This window comes from Scyliorhinus torazame, chromosome 17 (genome assembly GCF_047496885.1).
Source record: "Scyliorhinus torazame isolate Kashiwa2021f chromosome 17, sScyTor2.1, whole genome shotgun sequence".
Taxonomy (NCBI): domain Eukaryota; kingdom Metazoa; phylum Chordata; class Chondrichthyes; order Carcharhiniformes; family Scyliorhinidae; genus Scyliorhinus; species Scyliorhinus torazame.
Genome location: NC_092723.1, coordinates 170,923,113 through 170,927,064, shown reverse-complemented (window position 1 = coordinate 170,927,064; position 3,952 = coordinate 170,923,113).

Here is a 3,952-nt window from a genome sequence, read left to right as displayed (position 1 = left end):
CTTCCCCTTTCCTTCCCACCGGTGCCCACAGTTCCCCATACTCCCCCCCCCCCCCACGAGGGGAAAAGAGAAAAGTTACAAAATTCAAAAAAATTCCTCCCCCTTCCCCTTCCTCGTCCCACATAATCACCCCACCACTTTATTACAGAAGCTTTTTCTCTCGCCAGACTATTCCAGCTTCTCGTCCACAATGAATGTCCACGCCTCTTCTGCCGTCTCAAAGTAGTGGTGCTTCCCTTGGTGTGTGACCTACAGTCTCGCCGACTGCAACATTCCAAATTTAACCTTTTTGTGGTGCACCGCATTGGCCCGGTTGAAACTTGCCCTCCTTCTCGCCACCTCCGCACTCCAATCCTGGTACACGCGGATCACCGCGTTCTCCCATCTGCAGCTCCGAGTTTTCTTCGCCCATCTTAAAACCATCTCTCTGTCATTGTAGCGGTGAAACCTCACCACTGTGGCTCGAGGTATTTCTCCTGCCTTAGGTCTTCGCGCCAGAACTCGATAAGCTCCCTCCACCTCCAAAGGGCCCGTCGGGGCCTCCGATCCCATTAGCGAGTGAAGCATCGTGCTCACATATGCCCCGACGTCCGTCCCCTCTGTGCCTTCGGGAAGACCCAAGACTCTTAAGTTCTTCCTCCTCGAGTTATTCTCCAGGGCTTCCAACCTCTCCACACACCTTTTGTGCTGTGCCTCGTGCGTCTCTGTCCTTACCACCAGGCCCAGTATTTCATCCTCATTCTCCGCAGCCTTTGCCTTCACGACCCGAAGCTCCAACTCTTGGGTCCTCTGCGCCTCCTTTAGCCCTTCAATCGCCTGTAGCATCGGGGCCAACACCTCCTTCTTCAGCTCTTCCACACAGCGCCGCAGGAACTCTTGTTGCTCCGGGCCCCATACCAAACAGCCACCTTCCAACTCCATCTTGCTTCGAGCTTCCCTTCCTTCCCGCTGCTCCAGTGGATCCACTGCAATCCGGCCGCTATCCTCTCCTTTATCCATATTTATCCGGGGGATACCCTCCTTTTTCACCGCACAATGATTTTGGCCGTTAAAAATTGCCGTTGGGGCTCCTAATAAGAGCCCAAAAGTCCGTTTCAACGGGAGGTGCCGAAACGTGCGACTTAGCTGGTCATCGCCGCACCCGGAAGCCCCCCCTTTACTTCTTGAGTACAATGGCAACTGCTTAACTTACTGCAGACCCACTTATGCATTATCTCTATACATATATATAACTTAATAAATCAGTCACTCAAGTGAAAGTCTAATCCTTTTGGGTTGAGTTCCACATTCTGGAACCTGGCTACTTGAGATCTTGGAAGTGTTCTCTTTTCCTTCAGTAAGTGGTTATTCCTGGGAAGTTACTCCAATGTCCGTCCTTCTAGTGATTGAAAATTACTCAGAAACAGAATCTGAACTTGTCTCTGTCTTTGGCCTCTGTTCAGAAGTACTGCTGTCTCGATTTTCCAATGGAAATAATTATTTTTAAAAATAAATTTAGAGTACACAATTCTTTTTTTTCCAATTAAGGGGCAATTTAGTATGGCCAATTCACCTAACATGCACATAATTTTAGGTTATGGGGGTGAGGCCCACACAGACACGGGGATAATGTGCAGACTCCACACGGACAGTGGCCCGGGGCCGGGGTCGAACCCGGGTCCTCAGCACCATGAGACAGCAGTGCACTACCACTGCTAACCATTGCGCTACAGTGCTGCCCCCAATGGAAATAATTCTTGAGAAGTTTCAGCGAGTTCACTTTGTGAAGCTTGTAGCTGGTCAATAAGACGTTGACAAACTCTTTCATCATCTGTCTTCCTGGTGTATGATATTGGATCTGTCTTTACGACGATCACAGCAGGTATCCAATTCTCATTGATAGTGCAGCTTTCTTGCTAGCACTCGCTCTCCTTGAGTGCAGACTCACTTTTTTAGAGTTTTGTTCCATCCTAGCAATCTAATCTTTATTATTATTGTCGCAAGTAGGCTGGCATTAACACTGCAATGAAGTTACTGTGAAAAGCCCCTAGTTGCCACATTCTGGTGCCTGTTCGGGTACACCGAGGGAGAATTCAGAATGCCCAATTCACCTAACAAGCATGTCTTTCGAGACTTGTGGGAGGAAACCAGAGCACCCGGAGGAAACCCATGCAGACGCGGGGAGAATGTGCAGACTCCCCACAGACAGTGACACAAGCAGGAATCGAATTCGGGGCCCTGGCGCTGTGAAGCAACAGTGCTAACCACCAATCTATGCTTGTTGTTAAAATTTGAAAATCTCTGAAGTAGGGCGGCACGGTGGCGCACTGCTGCCTCACACTGCCGAGGCCCTGGGTCACTGTTCGTGTTGTGTTTGCACATGCTCCCCGTGTCTGCATGCCGGAACTGTTGAAGAATAAGACCAGTCTCACCAGCAACCATTTCAATAGAATGGTGTACAGGAATAGTCATGGTCCCAAAGCCAAATGGCTCAATAAGAATCTGCATGCATTTAACTCAACTGGAGAAATCAGATCAGCTATGACATTATCGAATGACTGCACAGGCTCAAGTGTCAAAGGGCCTACTCCTACTCCTAATTCTTGTGTTCTTGTCTTCAAAGGAGAATGCAGGTGGTGGTGGGGGAGGGGTGGTATAACTGGTGTCCTTTTATAGGACCCAATCAACTAAATAGAAGGACACAAATTAATTGGTGGGCAAATTAAAAGGGACCGCCCCCAAAGGACAAACGGAGCACAGCCCAAAAGGAATAAAGAGGTAACGGAAACTTAAAAACCACCAAACCAAGATGTGAAAATCGGGGTTGATAAAGCAGTTCAACCCCTGCGATGCCCACCAAGCACAGAAGGCCTTGAGTGTGCCCGAGAACACTGCATGCTCCCTTTCCAGGGATACCCGGTCGCAAATGACACCGCGGAAGAGGGGCAGGCAGTCAGGTTGGATGACCCCCCTCGGTCGCATGCTGCCTGGACATATTTATGCCAAGTTTGGCAGGTTCACGAGGAGGGTGTCCTGTCAGTATCCCTCAATCATTACCCCTCGATGATTATCCGATCTTCAGCACATTCCTGTCTGTGGGACCTTGTGTACAGATTTGTTGCTGCATTTGTTTTTTTAAAGTGGTTGCAGCACATTACCACAACTTCAAATGTACTCCACAAACTGTAAAGTGGTTTGAGACATCAGCTGTGAAGGCAACAGCAAAATACTGTGGATGCTGGAAATCTGAAATACAAACAGAAAATGCTAGAAATACTCAGCTGGTCTGGCAGCATCTGGAGAGCAAACAGAGTCAACATTTTGCCTCATGGCCTTTCATCAGAACTGGGTAAAATTAGAAATAAAAAGGACAGCACGGTGGTGCAATGATTAGCACTGCTGTCTCACGGCGCCGAGGACCCAGGTTCAATCCCGGCTCTGGGTCATTGTCCGTGTGCGTTTTGCACATTCTCCCTGTGTTTGTGTGGGTTTTGCCCCCACAACTCAACGATGTGCAGGGTAGGTGGATTGGCCACGCTAAATTGCCACTTAATTGGAATTGGGTACTCTAAATTTTTTTTTTTTAAATAATTTAAAAATTAGAAATAAAAAGCAGAAAATGTTGGTTAAATTGATGGCTGCCAGACTTGGCTGAAATATTTCCAGCATTTTCTGTTGGCCTTTGTCTGATGACTGATCATTGGTAATACTCCAGGCCGGGTTTTCTCAGTGTCAGAGAGAGAGAGACGGGTGCGCGGCGGGGGTGAGTCGCAAATCGCGGTCTGGATAATCCATTACGTCATGGCGCTGACAAGCCGGCCAATCAGCGGCTCCCGGCGGAACAGGCGGGCGGATGATTGACGTCGGCCGCAGCCATTCAGCGCGCGGGCCGGGCAGGGTGGCGGGGTGTGATTGGTGGGTGGGGTAGGTCGGGCGCTCCAATGAGCTGGGCGGGCGGCCGGGCACCCCCCCC